The 23,412-nt window shown below is 40.9% G+C and overlaps 1 protein-coding gene across 11 annotated transcripts in view; it reads left to right on the forward strand.

Annotated features, from left to right (window-relative positions):
• Positions 1–2,625: 2,625 nt before the first annotated feature.
• Positions 2,626–23,412, forward strand: part of HUWE1 (HECT, UBA and WWE domain containing E3 ubiquitin protein ligase 1) — a 143,320-nt gene continuing 122,533 nt past the window's right edge. For 9 of the 11 annotated variants that reach the window (XM_030851006.2, XM_060293066.1, XM_060293062.1 and 6 more), the window contains exons 1-3: positions 2,626–2,731; positions 2,932–3,032; positions 8,854–8,990. The gene's annotated coding sequence lies outside the window, so the exon portion shown is untranslated. Of the gene's footprint in view, positions 2,732–2,931; positions 3,033–3,067; positions 3,139–5,257; positions 5,442–8,853; positions 8,991–23,412 lie in introns of those variants that run through there. The other 2 variants (XM_060293060.1, XM_030851004.2) reach the window with 2 other exon arrangements.

Consider the following 23,412-nt stretch of genomic DNA (forward strand, 5'->3'; position numbering starts at 1 on the left):
GTACACTCATTCAATGGAATACTATGCAGTACGTAAAATGAATCAGGTAGATTTATATATATTGACATGGAAGGATCTTCAAGACATAGTAAGTGAATAAAGCAATTAGAACGATACATAAAATAGGATGCCATTTATATTTTTAAAAAGTAAAAAACACTGCTATGTATTTCTATATGTGTATATAAGAGGAACTTTACATTTTTCTGTTTTGAGTGTTTTGCAATAATGTATTCATTCATGTGTAATTAGGCAAACATTTTTAAAATGAAAAAAGAACAAAAACGAAACTAATTACATGTTAAAGAAAGGAATGCTTAATGTTGCCATTAAAATTGTTACAGGGCTTCCCTGGTGGCGCAGTGGTTGAGAGTGCCCCTGCCAATGCAGGGGACATGGGTTCGTGCCCCGGTCCGGGAGGATCCCGCATACGGCGGAGCAGCTGGGCCTGTGAGCCATGGCCGCTGAGCCTGCACGTCTGGAGCCTGTGCTCTGCAACGGGAGAGGCCACAACAGTGAGAGGCCCGCGTACCGAAAAAAAAAAAATTGTTACAGACTAATATTTAATGGCATGACAAATATTCACTAGGTTATTAAATAATAACATGCTATGATACTGTTTTTGTTTAGAACAATAAATACATATGTAATGCATAGAAAAAGGCTGGGAGGACATAAAACCAAAACATTAAGAGTGGTCCTCTCTATGTGGTAGGATTATAAGTTTTTAATCTTTTGGTATCTTCTTTATGCTTTCATATAATTTCTGAATAGTCTACAATTAAAAAAAATAGAAACAACAGGTGTGTGCATGTGCGTGTAGGGGGATATTAGTTGAAATTAAGACTGCAAAAGGAGTGGGGCTGGCAAGAGAACTAAAGGGTGCTGCAGACTGAAATTAAAACTAGAGTTGTGGGGTATGTGGGATTTTAGAATTAGGAGTTGGGGAACTAGACTTTATGGGGCCTAGTAATTGACAATAGAAATTTAAGGGTTAGAATTAGGAGTAGAGACCATGGATTATTAGAATTAATTCAGATGCTGTGAGAGATTGTAATTAAAATCAAAGTCCGTATTAAATTAAAAGGTTTTTTTTTTGTTGTTTTTTTTTTTTCGGGGGGGCGTTACGCGGGCCTCTCACTGCCGTGGCCTCTCCCGGCGCGGGGCACAGGCTCCGGACGCGCGGGCCCAGCGGCCATGGCTCACGGGCCCAGCCGCTCCGCAGCATGTGGGATCTTCCCGGACGGGGAATGAACCTGCGTCCCCTGCATTAGCAGGCGGACTCCCAACCACTGCGCCACCAGGGAAGCCCTAAAAGGTTTTTTGAAAACTATAATGGCAATATCGGTGAGGGTATGGGAATATTTGAATGAACTGGAATTCTCATATATTTCTGGTGGGACCCTAGCTACTTCATTTCTACAAATTTCTCGAGAAAAGTCTCAGAAATATCCAAATATTTAGTTACATCAAATTTCATACCTGTGTTATTATTTTTTTTTTTTGCGGTACGCGGGCCTCTCACCGCTGGGGCCCCTCCCGCCGCGGAGCACAGGCTCCGGAAGCGCAGGCCCATCAGCCACCGCCCACGGGCCCAGCCGCTCCGCGGCACGTGGGACCCTCCCGGACCGGGGCACGAACCCGCGCCCCCTGCATCGGCAGGCGGACTCCCAACCACTGCGCCACCAGGGAAGCCCTTATACCTGTATTTTTTATAATTAAAAAAGACAAACATCGAGTCTTGGTTAAATAATTAGCATTACAATGGAGTAACATTCACCCATTAAAAATAGCATTGTAAGAATATTTAATGGGTCAATCTACCTCAAAGGGGCCTCCATAAAACTGAGATTATACACAAAATTTTATGTGTAAATATGTATATATTTGGCAGGCAGTGGATCCATTCATCAGATTCTCAATTTGGGGCATTAACCACTGCTTTGGAGGGCTGGAATTAGAACTGGAGGATACAATTACAGTTTTTATATCCTCTATGTCTCAAGAGTACTTCAGATAGTGCTTTTGTCTCTATACTTTACATGCGTTTTGTTAAAAATTCAAACCTTACCGAAGTATCTAGAGTTTCGAGTCAAAGCTCCCTTCTTCTGCACCCCAGAAGAAAAGCACGGTTAATAGTGGTAACTCCTACCTTTTTATTCCTATGCATTCACAGATGTAGATCCTCTATAAGCTCTTTGCCAATCGCACTGTCACCCCAAATAATACCAAGGAGAAAAAGAGAATGTTTATTGAGGTCTCACTACCTCCCTGAAGTAAGAGTTTTACCTGTGTAAACTCACTATGGTAGGCGCCCCCATCATCTCCCGCCCTCCACACAGTGTCCCCGCTTGCCCTCTCGCCCCCCATTCTTCGCTAGGCAGCTGGAGAGATTAATTTTTAAACGTTAGTCACATCAAATCACGTCACCCTTCAGCGGTTTCCATCGTGCCTCGAATCAACTCCCAATTCCTTAGTGACCCTACTATCCTCTACGGTTGTGTTTGCTGGGCCTGGAGTACCTCAGGCGCGGTCCCCCGTAGGGGACCCGGCTTCACCGCGGAGGGAGTGCCCTCCCAGGGGGCAGGGGCGGGGCTTCTCGAGCTGGGGGCGGAGCCTCAGAACGAGTATGAGGAGAGCCGGAGGGGGAGGTTTTCGACGGAGGGCGAGCGAGGGAAGCAGGTCTGAAGCAGGGCCGCGGACCCGGCACGCTCCTGCTAGTGCCGCCGAGGTGAGCGTCTTCCTCCGGGCTGGGGGGCGGGCTCTGCTCTCGCAGCCGTCCTCTGCTCCTCGCTGGGGGAATGTTCCCACGGGACCCTGCGCTGAGGCGCGGAGGTGGCGGCCTTGGGGAGCCTGCGGGAGAGGCTGGTGAAGGAACCCGGCGGCCTGCCTCAGCCCTCCCTCAACCCCGCCTTCTCTCCCCTCCCCCAGGCCTCGGCCGGCGCCAGTGAAGAGAGCTCGCCGCATCTTCGGGGGCAGCCCGGCAGCGGCCGGCAGTGCGGCGAGAGAGCGGCCGACAGTGGGGATGCGAGGTACCGGCATTAGTCGTGGCCAAGTGGCCCTAGAGAGGGAGTAAAGGCCGGGCCTTCGGCGTTTCTCTCAGGGGTTCGAGGAAGGCGGCCTCAGAGGAGGGGGAAGGTGAGGGGCTGGCAGGCAGGCTTCGCGGGTAACTACTTAGGCGTCGTATATGTAGGTTTTGGTATCTAAATGGTACTACACACAAACGCGCGCGCGCACACACACACACACACACACATTCATTTCGGCTAATTGCTTTTTAAAAACTTAACAATATGTCTTGTAGATCTTCCTATATCAGGGAATCTAAATTTATCTCATTTATAAACAGCTGAATTGTATGATTGTACTACAGTTTATTTAACTATTTCCCGATTGATGTACATTGGCTTGTTTCCCTTTTGGGGGAGGGAAGGGGCTATTACAAGCAATGCTATAATGAATGGGCTTGTGTGTGTGTGTGTGTGTGTGTGTGTGTGTGTGTGTGTATTTCATGTATGAGTATTTCTGTAGGAGAAATTCTTAGAAGAGTAATCGCTGGGTCAAAATGTTTATGCATTTTGAATTTTGATAAATTTATCCAAACTGCCTTCCCAAAAGGCTATACTAATTTACACTCTTCAATGTTGTGCGAGAATGCCCATTTTTCCACAGTTGTGCCAACATGAATTATCATCAACCTTTGTAATTTTGGCTAATTTAAAGGGCAAAAATGGTATATCATTGTTTTCATTTGCATTTCCCTGATTACTTGTGAAGTTGAACATATTTTTTATTTGTACGATTACAAAACTAAATAGGCAAATATCGATAGTTTTCCTATCTATAAGCAGTAAGCATTTCGAAAATTTAACACTAAAAAAACCCCATTCGCAATAGCAAGAAAAAAGAATAAAAATACCTAGAAGTAAACTACAAAACTTTATTGAGGAATATAATGAAAGAACGTTTGCATACGTGAAGAAGGGGATACTGTGCTTCTGTATAAGAAGGCTCAATTTTGTAGTGATGTCCATTTTTTCTGTGTTGATTTATACAGTTCATGCAATTTCAATAAATATACCAAGTGTTTGGAACTTAATATGATTCTAAAGTTCATCCAGAAAAAATATGGCTAAGAACAACCGAGAAAATATTTTAAAGATAAGTAAAGATGGGGTACTCGTACTACCAGCTATTAAAATGTACTCTAAAGGAACATTATATAAATTAGAATAGACAGAACAATGCATTAGAATAGGAAAGCCCACAAATCGAGCCAGATTGGCTCCCAAGATTTATTGGAGAAACATTGTTGGCTAGACGTGGAAAAACTGCCATATTAAAAGCTTCAAGCACGCACTCCCCCCCAACCCCCACCCCCGCCTTGGAAGCTTGAATTTTTCCTGAGGGCAGACCTCTTTGTTTGGAGAAAACCACTTTATTGGATCTTTTGGTTATGCCAAGGTAAAGCCTCAGGAGTTAAAATTTGTGGCTTTGGAGCTAGAACTAACGATATGAGCCTTTAGTTAGATTAAGATGGATTCAGTAGCCTGCAGTGCGGCGAGGGAAGGAGTGTGGATATTATCGGTCTTAAAAAATTTTTTTTCCGATCTAATGGGCCAAAAATGTTATGTCATTGTTTTCATTTGCATTTGCGTGCTTATTGTGAGATAGAACGTCTTTTATGTGTTAGTCCAAAATAATATGTGATTCCTGGAGTTAGGTAACAATGGGAGATCTATTGCTCCTCTTCCAGCATGGAGTTTGGTTAATTGGTACAGCTCTGCCCGGAAGCGTGAGAATAAACAGGTTGACTTTTTAAATTTTCCTCAAGCACTAGGCTCTAGACACCTTAGATCGGGGGCGGAGGCAGTTTTCAGGACATGGCCGAGATTTGGCGCTGAGCTGTGTCATCGCGAGGTTTGGCAGCCAGCTCCGCAGTGGGTCGGAAACCTCGTGGTAGGCGAGATCCCTGCAGGACGGGAGGTTCCTCCCTTCCCCTGAAAACTCCCAGTCATTTTCATGGAGCCCCGCCTCTCTCCTTTTTAGGAGCGTGCCCCAGGTCTCGCGAGATCTCGCATTTCCTAAAGACGAGGCGCGGGCGGCATCCTGCGGTGAAGTCGAAGGTCTCGCGGAGACCAAAACGTATTATCGCGATAGTTCTGATCGCGCATGCGAGAGCCGGCGGCGGCAGAGTGGCTCCGCCCCTTGGCTCTCCGTGAGTTTGTGCGTCATTTGCTTTTTGCTTCGCGTAGGGTGAGAACGGAGCCGTAGCGACTTCAGCTTTGGTGGGAGGAGGGGTCTGTGAAGGGCTGGGCTCAGGCTGTTCCCGTCGGGTAGAGGTTCTCGCGGGATCGCGCGGAGGCGGCTGCGGTTCGGCTACAGACTGCAGTAGCCTCGGAGGCGGCGGCAGCGTCTTCGGCTCATGCTGTTCCTAGCCGGTGAGTTCTCGCGGGAGCGGGGTTACGTTCTCTTGGAATCCGTTGGCGATGGCGGAGGTACCTCGGGTGGGGGGTGGCAGTGACTAGGGTCGGTTCGCCTGCTGTTAAGATGGCGGCGGAAGCTGATGTCTGTCCGGCCAGGACCCGGGACTGAGATGTTGGCTTTCCGCGTTTGTGACACCTCTCAGGTACCCGACGTTAAGGAGGTGACGATTGGCGAAAAGCCGAGGTGCCAATAAGCCGAACCTGAGGCGAAGACCACTCCGTCTCTAGTTGGTTGAGGCGACACCATTTCCCGGGCCTCAGCCGCGTGTGGGCCCGCCTTTACCCCACCAATCGGTCAACGCCTCCGTTGTCGCCGCCGCAGTGGGCGGGTTGGGAAGGGTGGGGGGCGGGAGTCCTGAAGTTCGTTGGGGAGTGGGGTGGGGGGTTAGATTTGGCAGCGGGGGAGATGGGACCAACCTACGATGACTGATTCCCTCCTCCTACCTTTTTGTGGGCTCGCCTCGGTTTTCCGCTCCTTCGGGGCCCAAATGAATCCTCTAGTTTTTCTTGAGGTGGGCTGTACTTCCCCAACTCCCATGGTCTTTGAACTAAGATAGAGCGGGTCAAGCTTTGGTGCCTCTGACGTATTCCTTCCCCATTCTCCCCTAATTCCACCGTCCCTTTGAATCTTTCTCATCTACATGGATATTTGAGGCTCGTATTTAAGAGGGAGAGTCAAAGCTTTTTCCTGTCATCCCCTCCCCGGTCCTGCTAAGGCAGAGCTTAGCCCAAGTCTCCTAATCCGTCCCGCCCCCGCCCCCCCCAATTGATCCACTTGACACAGGCATTGACTAGAGACCCTTTCCTGTTCCCTGCATTTATTCCGTCTTCGTGGATGGAGTCATAGTAGCCTTCAAGCCTGTATGACCCTGATCGGAGCACAGGGCACTGATTTCTCCAACTCTCCTGCTCAACCATTTTTAGGTGGAACAATGAATGGGTTGGTGGTTGGATGATTGCAGTCTTTGTGACCTCTTCGTTCTCGGGGCCGTTAGCCTTTCCTTCCTCATAAACACCCACTCCTCTCAAAAAAGGGGGAAAAAAACTTCTAAAAAGGCTGTAGAGAATAACCCTCCAGTGAACTAACTTTTTGCTCTTCCCCCCCCCCGCCCCGCCCATCCCCTTTGCAAGCTTGGGAACCGCCCCTTTTCCCTGCCTTGCTCTGAGTTCCTGTGGCCTCTTGGTCTGGACATCTTTTTCTGCTGCTAACCACCTCTTACATGTTTCTCATGTAATTGTTAAGGATTTATTACTTCTTCTATTCCCCGCCCCCCCATGCTGTTTTTCTGGGAGCTGAATCCCCTAGAGAGAAAGGTAGCCTCCTGTCAGTCTCCACTACATTTACCCCCACATGTGCTGGAAAATAAAATAGCTTTGATAGATTATGTCTTGCCCCTCAATCATTGCCCTGTTCTACTTTTTTTCTCCCCCCCGCCATTCCACGATTACTATAGACAATTCCCTATCATTTGTTTCCTTTTTAGATTACATTGTTTTCTTTTAGCCCCAGAGTTGCGTATATTGAGGAGACACCAACATTTCCCACTCAAGGGAGGCAGCCTGGTATGGTAGAAATACTGTGTGCTTTGGGTTCACATCAAACTTTGTAACCTTGGGGAAATTACTTTTCGTATTCTCAGTTTTTCATCTGTATAATGGGGATAGTAGCTCTTAATAGTTGTTAGAATTAAACAATTTATAAAGTACCTGGCTTATGGTAGGCATACAGTAAATTGTGGTTACTTTTTCTTGGTGTAAAAATACGTTGGCAGATGCACCTGTGTCATATGGTAGTTTTATGACCTGGGAAAGGAGATTTTTGTTTAAAGAAACAGTTAAAGAACTGTAAATTTTTAGTATATTTCTAGGCCAGTCCTATCATTTTTGTATATTTTCCCCCCTCGTAAGCCAAACTTTTTATCTCCAGTGGTTTATTATGTTTGAATGTGATTCCTACCTATGTTTCTGGTCTAGGAGTTTTAATGCAAAATCACCTTCCTGGAATGACCCCTGGCCATAATGTTCCTGTCAAGAACCACACCCAGGTGTTCTGCCTTTAGGAAGGGATGTTTCGTCTCTTGCCTACTCCCTCCTTCCACTCCTTCAAAGTCGGTCTGTCCTGTCATTCACCCTATGAAAGTAATGAAATTTGGTGCTGTGCTTTTCACAGTAAGAAAGAGAACATCTGCTAGCTAGTTTTTAAGTGTTCCTACTGCTTTTCCCCTACCTCCTTTCTTTGGTCCCTCAGATCAGTGTGGGGATCTGTTATTTGGGCTTACCTGAGCAGGATAATTCTATCTGAGAGGATTTAGAAAGGTTGTTTGGGATACCAAGTTTCTTTTCCAAAGTGAATTACTGACAGTTCTTTAATACACTATCCCCTATTGTGTTTTTGCCATTTTATATTTTCTAATACTCTTTACTAAGTAGAAGTTACTGTATTCAATTTGGATGTTAGTTTTCCTTACTGTTTATATTTTAATTAGACCAATATTAAAATGAGTGCTTTTTTCTAATTACCTTGGATGGATGATGGGATTTGAAATAGGAATATGATGGTGAAAAGTCTACATAGGATTAAAATTTTACCATGGGTAACCATCTGTTAATTAACTATATGCAGACACTGGTTTTGCGCTTTAGGGTTTGCTTTATTTAGTTTGAAGTGCTTTGGAGGTAATGTAATTTTCCCCCTTTTTCATGGGAGGACAAGAGATCGCTTTCTGTTTTGAGATTTTGCCTTGGTGTTTTTCACAGTGGGTCAAGTAGTGATTAGAAATTAAACCTTAATTTGACTTTTGTCATTCGGAACTAGAATAAATCTGGGAATGATAATCTAGGTGTGACCTCTAAAAGGTTTAATTTATTCTAGGTGGTCTCTGAGAAGGGAGGAAGGAGTGGCAATACCAGTTAAAAACTGTCTAAGGTTCAGTGGCAGAGTTCAACCTGAGTTTCCAGGGTGTTTATCATTTGTTTCCCAGTATGGCCAAAAAAGCATGTATGAAGGTGAAAAATAATTTATGTGTGCAGTTTTTTTCACAAAAAATTCAACATTGTTTTAGTGTCAATTCACAACAAGGATATAACTTCGTCTATAAAATAATCACTATTCCCTATAATTTCATTGGAATTGAGAGCTGAGTTTTCAGGGATGTTGTCTAAATGTCAGAAGAATTGCTTTAGCTTTGGTTCTGAATTCTTGTTGCTGCTCAAAGCAGGTCCTAAAAAATGAAAATTGTTATGTGAGGGTTATTGCTTAAGAAATAATAACTGTGATTATGTTTGAACGTTGATATAATGGTTAGCTCCCCCACACCCTAATAAATGTGTTGTGTATCTCTCCCCCTCCTTTTTTTTTTTTTTGTAGGTCCTCCAGTAGTCTGACCTGAGTGGGTTAGCACTCCAGAGGAACCAGCAGACCAACTTGGTCAGGAAGGTTCAGGAAGCTGTTGGAGCAGTGTTGAGATTTCCTACCAGGATGAGTATGATTGGCTGTGATTTTAGGTTAGTTTTTGTGGATCTTTGTGGGTAGTATTTGTATTATACTTCCTGGAATGGAGATGGTGGGGGTGTATGTATTTCCATTCTGTAATTGAGATACTTTGGTTTCTTCCATTGTCTGGATCTGATGTGGTACTGGCTGTTTCTTGTGTTTAAATGGAGCTCATTACTAAATTAAAATTTAAATGAATTCTGTCTGTACATGATTTTTTAAGTCACTCTAAGAATCATTCAAAAAATAAAATTGCAAGATACTATGTCTAACCAATTTTTTGGAATTTTCCGAACATATAAAAATTGGATAATATAATGATCCCCCTGTGTACCCATCACCGGCTTTAACAGTTGCCGACTTGCAGCCATTCTTTTTCATCTATACTTCTACCCACTGAGGCCCCTTACTCCCTACCCCTTGGATTATTTTGAAATAAACCCCTGCTGTTCTCTTTTTATTTGCAAAATATTTGTATCTAAAAGATAAAGTGCTCTTTTAAACATCAAAACCATTACCACAACTCAGAAAATTAACTGATTTTTTTTCTTTTTCTCACTGTATTGCACTGGCTAAGACTTTCAGTATGATAAAAAATTAACTGATTTTTTAAAATATCAAATATGAAGCTAGTGTTCAAGTTTTAGTTTGAATCAGGATCCAAAGAAAGTCCATTTATCACAAAGGAAGATTGATATCTTTCTTAAATCTATTTTAATCTGCAGGTTCCCTCCCTTTTCTTTTTCTTCCAATTTATTTGTTGAAGAACTTATCCTGTAGAGTTTCCCCCACATTTGGTGATTACATTCTCAAAGTGGTATCTAACCCATTCTTACTAAATTAAAGACCCTGGAGGACCCCATTATAATGGAACAATGGCAGTAATCTCCTATATCCCAGTTGGAGTTGATACTGCTGGCCTAGGCACTATCCCAAAATAACTAGTCATGGGTTCCTTTTTCTGTGGCAGAGTCTGATTTAATTGATACCTGACTTCAGTTCCATGTCTTGGCCCTGCTTACTGCTCCACATGAAAAGTAGGCCTCCTTGTGGAAGAAGCTAATGTTTCCTAGATAATGACCTGATTGTGCCTTTGGGGTTTTTCATCATGGTTTCAATTTCCTTAGGTAGTTTAGTTATTTTTATACTATCTTATAATGTTGCTTTTTATTCTTTTGATGTTGGTATCTCAGCTGCTCTGACCCATAACTTCTAAGCTTTTAAGACTTAGTGATGAGTTCCTCTGGCTGTAATACAGTTTTTGAAATGGCAATACTAAACAATTTTTGAGAGCTTCCACTTAGACATCCTGATTTTCAGCTATTATACACAACTGTAGTTTTCCTGTGGTTATTTATTGTTTCATTTTATTTCTTCTGGAAATGCTGTTCCCCCAACATAGAGTCCTTTAAACTGTTCATTTCTTTCCTTGTTCAGCATTGGCCATCGTAGGATCTACTGCATGTCCCTTCCATGGTCAAAACCTGAGAATGGAAGTTGGGCACATATGCTCCAGTCAGCCTTTGACTTAAGCACACGTTGGGGGCAGAGCAAGGCCACTTGTGCCTACCTTTGAAATGAGAGTGATTACAAGTTGAAGGGGCAGAGAAGGTTAGAGGTCATGAATGAAAGTTTCTGAGGTATTTAGATGAAATATGATTGTGAATCATCAGTGCTATGGATCATGAGTTCAGGCTTTTCAGTTCTTTGTTCATTAATGGAGAAATCAGATCCTTAGTTGTAAATTGACTAGGTATTAAAGAAGTGATTTCTTGGGAATTACAGTGAAATCCATTTGTTCAAGAAAAGAATTTGAGCACATTATGTATAGTGATTAGTCATTTACCCTTGTCCTGAGTTTTCTGTAGTTAGGAAGTTTGAACAATATCGCTTAAACCTTGTAATCCTGAGTTTGTGAAACTAGGATAACTAGAGTTTTGGGAGAGAGCTTTGCACACAGTAGACATTTCAATATTTGAATTGTTTCCAGAATTACAAGTTTACAATGGAAATCTATTGCTGCTTTTCCCTTTTGTTGTGTGTTTTCAACCGTGGATTCAGAGTATTACTGAAATGCCAGAATTGGTTGCTTTGAATATATTTGCCTTTCACATTCTACGTTACCTCTCTTGCAGTTTGATTAAATTGTTAAAATCTGATGTGTAGCTGTAATCATATTTGGCTGCTTTACAGTGATCTCACTATCTGTAAAGTTGACAGTAACAAGCAATTGGGTGTTTTGCTATATTGTTCTCTGACTTGTTTCCTCAATGACCGGTTATCAGATGTTTATATGTTAATGTCAGGGATAATTCAGCTCAGATTCTTTGGAAGCCCTCTCATTTGATGTGTCATAAGGGTTGAGTTGCTAAAACGTGATGTACTTGTTGACCAGCTTGGTATAGAAACACTTTCAGATAGTGAAGGAGTGGTTCTCTCTGAGTAAAACAGCTGTAGGTTTTGTTTGAGCTGTTAACCTGAGCATTTTCAACTTTTAGTTAAAAGTTTTAGTCATTTGCCTTTAAAAATTACAGTGGTGACATGGATTAGTTCCAGAATGTGATTTTACAGAAAATTGGAATTTCTTTCAACTTCTTATTAGTATATCTTTAAATGGAGATTAGTATTGTAGATTGATTCAGTTTGGATTGCTGACTGGACTAGGTGAATGTGAAAATTCTTTTTCAACTCTGAGATTCTGATTGTATAATCTTAGATATTGAAAGAAAGCAGTTTTTCCTTTTCAGTAATCTTTAAGTAGTGACTGAAAGGGACAAGGAGTAGGGAGATGCAAATTATTCTGGAATGACTTCTTAGTATAATCATTTAGACTTTAAAGATTGGTAAGTGTGAACATACTGCCATGAATTTATATACCATCTTTAGCATAACACAAATTTTAAGTCCTTATAATTAGGTACCAAGATAATTGCTCTGGAAATACTTGGGTATATTGTATTTGGTGGCTGCTTATATTTTGGAACACATTTGGAAGATTGCTTTAATGATTACTTATTTGCTACAATTATTTTCTTATTTTCCTGTCTTTATAGTGAGGTGTATTTTTCCTGGTCTTTGTTTTTTGTTTGTTTTTCTGGCCACACCGCGCATCCTGCAGGATCTTAGTTCCTTGACCAGGGATTGAACTTGGGCCCTTGGCAGTGAAAGCGTGGAGTCCTGCCTAACCACTGGACCACCAGGGAATTCCCGTCTTTGCTTTTTTTGTTTGTTTGTTTTTAAACTTCCCCTACTAATTTTCTATTACTGCATTCTGCTGATTGAATTCTTATAGGTGGAAAGAGCTTTCAGCACAGTGATTAAGAACCCAAACTCCCTGGGTTCAAGTTCCAACTCCATTGCTTATCAGCTGTCTCATCTTGTGAAAATTACTTAACCTATGTGCCACAGTTTTTAATCTATAAAATGGTAATAATAGTGTTACCTACCTCATAGGGTTTTTGAGAAGTTTAGCTGAGTTAATGCATATAAAGTTCATAGAACAGTAGTTCTGAAACTTTAGGGAACATCAGAATCACCTAGAGGGCTAGCTAAAACACAGATTGATGGGCCCCATCCCCAGAGTTTCTGATTCTGTAGGTCGGGGTGGGGCTAGATTTTGCATTTCCAACAAGTTCCCAAGGAGATGCTGGTGTTAATGGTCAGGGAACCAGTAGAATAGAACAGTGCTTGGCACAAAGTGTTAACTTTTTATTCAGGACTACTTTCCCAGTCCCTGAGTAAAACACTTGACTCTTCAGTGCTGATTAGTACTGCCTTCAGCTAGAAGCAGTTTTGAAATCCTTCATTGCAGTGGTTCTCAAAATGTGGTCCCCAGATCAGCATCAGCACCATCACCTGGGAACTTGTCAGAAATGCAGATTCTCAGGCTCTGCCCCAGTTTTATTTTTAAAGTGTGTCTTGACTTAATTGGGGTGTCTTAGACTCTTATTAACATCTCTATTGAGGTATAGTTCACATACCATACAATTCATCCATTTAAAGTATACAAGTGGTTTTTATTTAGTATGTTCATGGTTGTACAACCATTACTACATCAATTTTAGAACATTTTCATCATCTTTAAAGGAAACCCAGTGGCCATTAATCACTCCCCTTCTCCTTTCTCACAACCAACCACTAATCTATTTTATGTCTATAGATTTGCTTATTTGGGGCATTTCATACAAAATGGAATCTTACTATATGTGGGAAACTTTAATGTGATTAAAATGTTTTCCTTTTATTGTTAAAAAAATAGAAAACAAATATGGAAAACTATCCCCAAACAAATATATGGTTTAATAAATTATCTTAAAGCACTTTTGTTACTACCACCCAAGTCAAGAAATAGAATTTTGCCTGTCACCCTAGAAGTCCCTCCATGTGCCCATCCCCATCACAGTATCCTCCCTCCCTCTGGAAAGTGACTACTGTTCTGACTTTATAGTAGTCACTTCTTTGCATTCTTTTATGGTTTTAATCATACAAGTGTGCATCCCTGGACAGTGTAATTTGTCCATTTTTAAAAACTCAGTTTGTCTTTTAAGTATCTGTAGCTTCCCTTTCTTCCTTTTCTTTATACTTTGTCTATTGACAAACTCAGGCCATTTGACCTGTAGAATTTCCCAGACTGAATTTTGCTGATTGCATACTCAGTATAGTTCAATATGTTCTTCTGTCCTCTATATTTCCTAAAAATTGATAGCTACATCCAGAGGCTTTATAAATTCAGATTCATTCCCTTTGGCGGTGGTGTGTTCATTTACATTTGTTAGGTTGTAGTGGTGTCTTGGATTTTTTTTCCTTTTGATGTTAACAGCCACTGCTGCCCAAAGCTTAGATCCATTATTAATTCATTGAGAGTTGCAAAATGGTGTTTTAACTCTCATTTTCTTTTCATGTATTGGCTGGAATAATTTATAGTTTATATAAGAAAGGCAGAATAAATGCTCGGGTTTTAAATTTTTTTCTGGCAACTTAACTAGTTCTGTCCCTTTGGACAAGTTAACTTAACCTATCAGTTGCTTCATCTGGGAAAAATACCTTATTTATGGGTTTATTGGGGTTAAATGTGAAAATATAAGGTGTTAGTATACTGTAGGTGGTTAAGTATATGGTAATTTCTTTAACATACTATTTCACTTAACCCCTCTGACAGCTCAAAGATGGGCAGTCACAGTGGTGAACTGATGGCCAGTTAGCACAGCCTGTCTGGATCCTTCAAGTCTGTGGTTAAGGAGGAATGGTATTTGTTCTTTGATCATTTGGGGGCTAAGTCTCTGGCCAGTGATAACTGAACGTTCCACCAGAGTAGTTTTTTGCTTTGCCAAGCCTTTGGAGTCACATTCATACCCCCTGAATGGTCCTACCCAGTTCTGTGGTGGTGTGCAGTACATTGATTGCCTTGATCTCCCACCCTCCAGCTACACAGCCCCCTAGTGTTTTAGTTTGTTCAAGGTTCTCCTGTAACCTTAGTAACCCATGAGTCTTCCTAATGGTTATCAGTATCACCACTATTAACATACTTGAGTAGCACTTTTTAAAATTTTTATTTATTTTTATTTTTGGCTGTGTTGGGTCTTCGTTGCTGCGTGCGGGCTTTTCTCTGGTTGTGGCCAGCGGGGGCTACTCTTCGTTGCGGTTCATGGGCTTCTCATTGCGGTGACTTCTCTTGTTGCGGAGCACGGGCTCTAGGTGCGTGGGCTCAGTAGTTGTGGCTCGCAGGCTCTAGAGTGCAGGCTCAGTAGTTGTGGCGCATGGGCTTAGTTGCTCCGTGGCATGTGCGATCCTCCCAGACCCAAGGCTTGAACCCATGTCCCCTGCATTGGCAGGCACATTCTTAACCACTGTGCCACCAGGGAAGCCCTTGAGTAGCACTTATAACATTTCATATATTGTATAAAATATAGCATATGGCACATAGTAAGGCCTCAATAAACTGGAAACCATTGTTGGTTTTGTTGTTATTGTTGTTAATATTATATCTTCTTTTTCCCTCTCACATCTTACTTCTCTTCAGTTCAACAAGCATTCTCTGAGTGTTTCTAAGTACAAGGAGCTAGGGACATACATTAGTATAAGAGAAGAGTATAAACCTGGATATATCCAGTATCATTGTTATAGATGCCTCTCTCTTTGTATCTATATCTGCTGCCATGTTTTACAGGGACTAGCTTGACTACTCCAGCTTAGAGTGCCTTGCAGTCTGTTGACCTAATCTGGAGCTCCAGTTCCCTGCTTCTCAAATTTCCTTAACTGTCTTGGTGAGGCCAGCCTTAAAAGGAAGTATAGTCTGGAGAGGTATAGATGTCACTTGAATACAACCTTTTACATAGAGGATTTTAGATTTTTGCTTTTTAAAAGTAAAGGCAGACTGCCTGCATGGGTGAATTCACATATCTACCTCTAGCAAAACAAATTACCAGTGGCGGTAGTCTTCTCCATGTCCAACAGAAGAGCTGGATAAGACCCTTATATTTGGTATTGTCTACATCAAACTCCTTATTTTATAGGCACAGGTTTTGGGGAAATGACTTGCCCAAGGTAACATGGCTGCTTAGGGGTGGAGTTGGCCATTGAACCAGGTTATCTAGTTTGGTATGTTTCCACTATGCTGTATCTTTCCTTGAAACTGAATTTATTATCTGTATTTCTAAATATGCCAGCAGGTGTCATCCATAGAAGTGCAAAATAAGTGGCCCCCTTCCTATAAGAAAGTTAACCCCAAAAATGGAGGAAATTTAAGGGAGTAGAAAGGTAAATGAGAAAGTCAGAAGTTCAAAGAAGGCTTAGTTTCTTTTGCCCTTTTGACTATGGTTATTACTTTTCAACATAAGGTCAATTTGGAGCTCTTTCATGGGACAATTTGATTTGGTTGCATGTTTTCATGCATATTTATGGATTTATCTATAGATGTGACTAAATTTCCTGCTTGTAAAACTTTCAAATTAAAGTGATGTTTTCTAAGCTCATCTTTTTTTCCCTTCCTTTTCAACTGTTTTAAATTATAAAAGTGACGTTTGCTATTAAAAAAAAAGATTCAAACAAAATAAACATTTCAGTTAAAAATTAGTACCCCCCCCACAAATGATGGTCTCCTTTTATATCTGTTAACAATGTGTACATATTCTTTTATAGCTTTAACGTTTACATACTATGCTTATCCATTTATGTACTATACGTATTTTTATACATTAGAATACATGGCTGGACTCCATTCTTTTTAATGGTTGCGTTGCATCCCAAAAGCATGAATCTGCTATAATTTCATCATTCCCTGTTGTTGAGCCTTGGAAATAGAATTCATCCTGAATCAAAGGGTGGTACCCATTTAATTTTTTGATAGGTACTGCCAAAATGACCTCCAGAAAGGCTATATAGAATTGCCATTTCCACCGAAGTGTTTGTGAGTGTCCTTTTCTCCACCTACATTTGCCAAAACAAGATACAGTTGGTCCTTTTAATTTTAACCAGTCTGTTGAGCGAGAAATCACATCTCCTTGTTTTGATTAGCATTTTTGTAGTTACTAATAAGGATAAGCAAATGTTTATATCCTCTGCAAATTACAAGTTCCCTTTTACTTGGTTTTCAATAAGATTGTCTTAGTGAGTTTTGGGTGTTCTTTGTATATTAGAAATATTAACCCTTTATTTTTCCTGTTGCAGATATTTTCTATGGTTTGGAATTTTTATGTAGTCAAATTCTTTTGTTTATGGTTTCTAGGTTTCACATCTTTCTTGGGAGATCTTTTCTTTGCCAAGATTACAAGAATAATTCCCTGCGTTTTATCTTCTAATACTTTTTTTTTTATTTTTGCGGTACGCGGGCCTCTCACTGTCACGGCCTCTCCCGTTGCGGAGCACAGGCTCCGGACGCGCAGGCTCAGCAGCCATGGCTCACGGGCCCAGCTGCTCCATGGCATGTGGAATCCTCCCGGACCAGGGCACGAACCCGTGTCCCCTGCATCGGCAGGTGGACTCTCAACCACTGCGCCACCAGGGAAGCCCCTTCTAATACTTTTTTTAAAAAAATTTATTTATTTTATTTTTGGCTGTGTTGGGTCTTCGTTGCTGCGTGCAGGCTTTCTTTAGCTGCAGCGAGCGCGGGCTGCTCTTCGTTGCAGTGCGCGGGCTTCTCATTGTGGTGGCTTCTCGTTGTGGAGCCTGGGCTCTAGGCACGCGGGCTTCAGTAGTTGTGGCATGTGGTCTCAGTCGCTGTGGCTCGTAGGCTCTAGAGCGCAGGCTCAGTAGTTGTGGTGCATGGGCTTAGTTGCTCCGTGGCACGTGGGATCTTCCCGGCCCAGGACTCGAACCCGTGTCCCCTGCACTGGCAGGCGGATTCTCACACACTGCGCTATCAGGGAAGCCCCTAATATTTTTTAATAGTTTTTTTTTAAGTTGGAATTTGGCCAAGTAGCAAACTGGGTTGGTTACTTTTTGCTCTATAGGTTTTGAGAATAATTCAGGTTGTTCATGTTTAATACCTTTAACATTTGTCTTGAACTGAAGGCATAGTGTTATAGACAGTGTTTTAAGGGATCTTATTTATTATATTTCCATTTTACACATGTTTGAGGCCCAGATTGTCCTAAAGTCACAAAGTCAGTTTGTGTCAGGGAACTAGAGTGCCTTTGCATACTATTCTTACAGTTTTAGCAAACACCTTTCAGTTATAAATGTTTTAAAGCAGCAGATTGTTCACATTGTCTGGTTTATTTAAAGAACATTGGAAATGACTGTGCCGGGCTGTATGTAGTGGTGTTTAAATTTACTCAAACAGAGCCAGTTTAGTCTATATGTTGGGACATAATCTTTTTTTCTAAAGGCTTCGTTTTAAAGCTTTCTTATCAGTGAACTAGTTTGATCCTTGTAACAAACCTGTGAAGTTGGAATTGTTCTCAATTCTGAAAGGAGTTTGCTGCCATGTTGATAATTGCTATAAATAACTTATTAACCATGTAAAAGAATCTTTGTTCCTTCCAAATTCATTAAAAGTAGCTCAGAATAGTTGAGGTACACTTAAAATTTTTGATTCTTAAGTGGCATGGCCCGAACATTATTTAGTAGACTAACCTTTGGAGAACTATAACTAACTTGAGAGTGAGACCTGGAACTTCCTAATCTTGTCATCAAAGTTAAGTTTATGTCCGTAATTAAGGCAGACAGTTTGGAGATTAATAAATACTTTATGTTCTTCATATGCAGATAACATGTAGAAAGGCTGGGGAAAAAAACAGCTTTTTTTGGCTCTTGATCGTGTGTGTGTGTGTGTGTGTGTGTGTGTGTGTGTGTGTGTGTGTGTGAGAGTGATACCCAGCATAAGATTGCTGCCCTTAGATTAATCTGGAGCTAAAAGAAATAAGACATAATAATATGGCTTACTCTTCGCCAGGCACAATCCTATGAGATAGACTGTGTTGTTTATTTTACAGAGGTTACTGACTTGGAGTAACTTGTCTGAGATTATACACCTAGTAAGTGGAATTTAAGCCCAGCTTGACTCCCAGGCTTTTCCATTCTGTTGTTGTCCTCTATTTCACTTTTACTTTCTTCCAAGTAGTATTCCTCAGTTTCTACTTTTAAATTAAAAAAAATAATAATCTTCATGTATGGTAGCAGATAAATACTAAGTTCTCTCTTCCCGTCATATAGATATATCTTTTGTCAGAATATTTTAAGGCATTAAAACCTAGCTTTTATTTAGAAATATACTTAATCTAACCTTTTTATGAAAGGATTGTGCCTTTTCTACCTGTCTTCAGGATACAGAACTAGAGTATTTTATCCAGGAATACAGAATTCCCCCTTACATAGAGGAGGTTTAATTTTAGAGATGCTGAATATTTCTTTATAAACCTAGGGACATGAGAGAATTGGAGCTGAATAATGCACAAGGGTTGGAATTCTGTTTCTTTGGTTTCCTGTACTGTCTTTATTGTATTTGACAGTGGCCTGTCATGTGGCTTTAAGGGAAATACCGTACGCCTGTGTTTCATAAATGAAAGTGAAAACACTGTAGTGGCTAAGCACACAGTGTCTTGGAGATATTTCTGGGGGTGATAGTTCCTAATGTTTTTCAGGTCACAGATCTCTTTAAGAAGCCAATGAAAGCTATCAACTATCTTCTCAGAAAAATACCCACATAGGTGAAAATTTTCCATAGAATTTAGGATTTTTGTGGTGCTCCCTCAATATAGGACACAAAGAAATCTAAAGATTTCTCCAAGTGTCATTAAGAGGATGTCCAAATTGCTGTTGTTTGTGCTTATATTTCCTAGTGTGTGTGTGTGTGTGTGTGTGTGTGTGTATTTTTTTTCCTAGACCAAAGCATTATGCCCAAAGGTGAAAGCTGGGCTAAAATTGTTTCACTTTCGCTAAAGGTGTACTCTGCTTTATGCAACTTTAATCTCTAAAAATCCAAATTTTTTTAAAAAGCAAGAAGATTATGGTTGGTGTTACATAAGGATTTATCCAATGTAGTGTGTTGATTTTGTAATTGGTTGTGTTTCCAGCTTTGCTTTGACCACTAGGAAGCTGTAATTTGTATGTTTTGTGTACTGGCTTTTTGTTGCTTTTATATTACGATTGCTTCTAGTCTTCCTTTTTCTCTGATTTACACCTGACCATCTCATAGCACCTATCACAATGCCCTGCATGTAGCATATTAATAACTATTTGTTGAATGAAAGATGAAGATTGAATGAGTTGTATAAATTGGTTTTCTCAGTTGAAAATGTCACTTTAAAAAAGCGTTTAAAGTGATTTGGAATTTTTAGCTTTTTTAAACATTCACTGGGTAGTCATTCATTCATTTATTAATCTACTAAGTGACAGTTCCTATGCTGGCAACAGGAATGCAAAGATAAATAGAATCCCACTCATGCAGAACTCACTCTAGTGGGGAGACTGACATGTAAATAAAGAGAGGTGTGTTGATTGAGGGTATGTGCGGGATACAGTGGGGACACAAAGGAGAGAGTGATCAGTGTTACTCTGGGGGAGGGGATATCTGAAAAAGCTTGACAGAGGAAGTGACATTTAAGCTGAGCTCTAGGGAATATATGCAGGGAGCAGCCATTTTAGCAGAGAGAACAATCTGAGTCAAGGTATCAAAGGTCTTGAATGGTAGGGAAACTGTAAAAACTTGACATGGTTAAAGCGTGGGGAGCCAAGAGGAATATTATGTAATGTCATGGCCCTGGTAAGAGAGGTAAGCAGGCACTAGGTCCTAGAGGTCTTGGATACTGGTTAGGTAAGGAGTTTACACTTGATGTTGTAGGTAGATTTTGAGTTTGAGGGAGATTGCTCTGGGAGCAATGTGGAGGATGGAATGGGGGAATCTAGCAAGATAAAGTCTTAATTTAAAATATTTCTAATTTATGAGATTTTCAAACATACACAAAAGTTTGCAAACAGTATAATGAACCCCCATGTACCTGTTACCCAGCTTCAACAGTTGTCAACACATGGCTATTCTTATTTATATCCCATTCCCTCCCCCATTATTTTTAAGCATATTCCTAAATGAATCACAGATTGGCAAAGCATAATTAACAATATATAACAAAGTGGCTCTCAAGTCTGGCTGTGCAGCCAAATCACCTACACAGCTTGAAAAAAAAAGTTCCCACCTCTTATCTATTGAGTCAGATATTTATATGGCCAGACATTTTTCATTTTCAAAATAAGCTAGAGTTGAGAACTCCAGATTTAATTTTTAAGTAAATTATTTTAAAGATATTTTAAAATTAGCATTGACTTCTGATGGATGTGTTTTCCTGAACTCACTGAATGCTGCCTGTGGCTCTTCTGAGTGAAGATCATCTATTAGATAGTGGCAGGCTTTTGTGTGGTTAAGTTGTTGACAATTCACTAGAGCATATTAGTTTAAAGGCTGATGTCTTAATTTCCTGTTAGAGATGGGCAAGACTGAGAAGTACTTCCATCTTTGAAATTGGATGTGATGAGATAGGGAATAATCCATCATTGTTACAATTGATCTTTTGCACCAAATCCAACCACAAGTAAAGATGGGGATGGGAGACAGAGCATTCTTAAAGGGTAGACTAAGATTATTCCAGAGCACCAATTTAAAATGTGTAGACAAGGAGTCTCTTCCTCTCCTCCTTAATAAGCATAACTTTCACACAGGCATTGCCGTTTTTATTTTTTTTTCTTAGGAATGCTAGGAAGGGAGGTCTCCTTGGCATGCTGCCATTTCCTCTCTGCTGGCAAAACTGATTTACAACTTTGGTGAGCCCTATTTGTTGCCTGAATTCTTTTGATACCAGTTTCTCTCTCTAAGTAATTGGGAGTAATGACCAGAAGGATAACTCCTGGATCTGCAGCTTCCCAGGACTGTAGGGTAGAGGACGTGTAGGGGATGACTTCTCAGTCATTGGAGGTGATGCTATTCTCACCTCCAAAGTCAGTGTTGGAGGTTTCAGATTCTTCCTCCTCGGTATCCCTGCCCTTACTTTGAGTATACTGCAGTGCAGAAAAGCACCAAGAGCAAGCATGAAAACTTATCTGAGGTATAGTGTTTTCAGATTTTGAGGGAGAGACCCTGTCGACGTATTTCTGCAGATAATTTCCAGATTTGTCTTGGGTGAGTAAAGGCTATACCTCATTTGCTTTATTATTACATCTTACTATCAAATGTCCAATAAAATCTAGGTCAGCAGTTCTCAGGGTCATATTTTATGTGGCCAGGGACAGGGATATCGGTGTCTGTAGGAGGGGTGTAGCGGGGTGGACTGTGCATACATTTTGTGTACTGCAGAGTTGTGGAGCAAATTTGGTTTGAATCTAGGTTCTACCACTTACTGGGTATGTGGCTACTCTTGGCCTCAGTAAACCAGGAATGATCTTCATCTCCAAGGTGTTATAAGGATTAGAGATAATACATAATAGGTGGTCAGTAAATGTTATCTGTTGTTATTATGGTGATAAATGGGTTCTCAGAATATTTGGTGGGTATTAATGTAAATAATCAGAAACTAGACTGGATGGAAAGGCCTGATAATCAGGTGGTGTCCCCTTGTCCCCTTTTACAAATCAGTCAGTGTGATGTCTCTGTCTCTAATCAAATGGTCAATAGCAGGCTGGGTTTCAAGATTCAGCTTGCTGTTTCCTGACATGATGGACGGTCTGGGCATTTCTCACCCGAATTTACTTTCAGAGACTGCAGAGAGGCAAAAGGCAAATATAATTAAGTATTTTGCTTTGTAGGACGTTGGAGTTTAGTATTCTCTAAAGCATTACTTTAAAACCACCATAATGCTTTTCCATGATTTCAGTGGGAATTTTAGGCTGATTTTTGTTTTGTTCTTTTTGTTTTTCATTTAATTAGCCAATATTTATTGTTTCCTGTAGGAGCTTAGTGTACAGCTAAGCTGTGAACAAAACAAATAGGGAAAATGCCTTCATGGAGCAGACATTCCCATGGGTAGGCTGACTCTGATTCATCCACACTCCCATACGTGTGTGCAGCATTTCTTAACCTACCAATAATAAACCAAATCAATAAGTACTGAATGCTTGCTGTGTGCCATACTTCAGGATTAACCAGCAAGAGGTATAGGAAAGAGGCTCCAAGAGCCAACAGCAGCCAATCCAAGACATTTGTTTAGAGAATATTTTTCTTAATTTGATGCATGCCCTTTGGCTCAGGGGCCACTGTTTTCTACCTTAAGAAAAATTGTACAAAAGAAAAATTCTCATTATAAATGGATACATGATTATAGAAAATTTGGAAGGCTCGGAAAAGCATGAAGCATAAATAAAACTGTGTTATCCTGCCACCTAGAGGCAACCACTGATAATGTTGTATATTTCTTCCCTTCCCAAGGTTGGTTGGTTGGTTGGTTGGTTGGTTGGTTGGTTGGTTGGTTTTCTTCCTCACCCTGTGGCATACATTTTCTCATTAATGTCAGGGAGTGATAGGTACAGGGTATAGTGTGAGCTTGTAGGAGGGACACTCAGTCAAGTTTTAAGAGATTAAGAAGAGGATTGTCCTAATTCTGGTTAGTACTATTTGTGCTGTTGAAAACCCACGTAAGTGTTCACTATGTTAAGGTGAAATAGTGAGATTCTAAATAGTCCCCTACCCTCAGCTTTCTTAGGGATTTTCTTTCCATTATCTCCTTTTCCTCTCCCTTACCCCTCTGCCTTTCAGTGAGACCCCATAATTTTCTGCTTGTATTTACAATCAGCCTTTTCAAGAGTGTTCTACACATGCCATCTATATTGCCACACTTCCTGTTGATTCCTTGACTCATTCCAGTTTGACTTCCTTTCCAACCACGCCACTGGAACTAATGCTTGTCAAGTTATCTCTAGTCCCAATTTCAATGGACATTTTCCTGGACATACCTCATTTTGACATTTGACCCAGTTGATCAGCGTTGCCATCTTGTGTCTTTCATGATGCCG

Source organism: Globicephala melas, chromosome X (genome assembly GCF_963455315.2).
Source record: "Globicephala melas chromosome X, mGloMel1.2, whole genome shotgun sequence".
In the NCBI taxonomy this organism is placed as follows: Eukaryota; Metazoa; Chordata; class Mammalia; order Artiodactyla; family Delphinidae; genus Globicephala; species Globicephala melas.